This window comes from Sinocyclocheilus rhinocerous, unplaced genomic scaffold (assembly GCF_001515625.1).
Source record: "Sinocyclocheilus rhinocerous isolate Xijiao unplaced genomic scaffold, SAMN03320098_v1.1 scaffold2172, whole genome shotgun sequence".
NCBI classification, from domain to species: Eukaryota; Metazoa; Chordata; class Actinopteri; order Cypriniformes; family Cyprinidae; genus Sinocyclocheilus; species Sinocyclocheilus rhinocerous.
This window is the reverse complement of record NW_015662992.1, coordinates 184,435-184,894: the sequence shown is the minus strand read 5'-3', so window position 1 is coordinate 184,894 and position 460 is coordinate 184,435. Positions and strand designations below refer to the sequence as shown.

Here is a 460-nt window from a genome sequence, read left to right as displayed (position 1 = left end):
TTTTCCAAAAAAAAAAAAAAAAAAGGCAGCTCAGCTGTTTTCAACATTGCTAATAAAAAATGTTGCACCAAATCAGCATATTACAATGATTTCTGAAGACACTGAAGACTGACAGCAATGACTGCTGAAAATTCATCTTTGCATCACAGGAATGAAGTACATTTAAAATTTTAAACAAGAATTATTGCAATAATATTACATAATACTAGTGTTTTTACCGTATTTGATCATATAAAAATGCAGACTTTGAGCATAAGAGATTTTTCAATACATTCTTACTGACCCCAAACTTTTGAACGGTAGCATATCATTTTTGTGTCACTTAGTATAATATAATAATTATTTGTCTTCAAGTTAATATAACAGAAAAAGAATTGCATATTTTAAAATGTTTTATGTGCAAGAGTGAAATAAGGCATTCAAATCTATATGAGCAAGCAACAAGACAAAAAAAAAAAAA

At 27.4% G+C, this 460-nt stretch overlaps 1 protein-coding gene across 3 annotated transcripts in view; it reads left to right on the top strand.

Annotated features, from left to right (window-relative positions):
* LOC107728710 (phosphatidylinositol-glycan biosynthesis class F protein-like) overlaps window positions 1-460 on the top strand; it is an 8,700-nt gene that overhangs the window by 7,080 nt on the left and 1,160 nt on the right. The gene's annotated exons all lie outside the window — the stretch shown is intronic.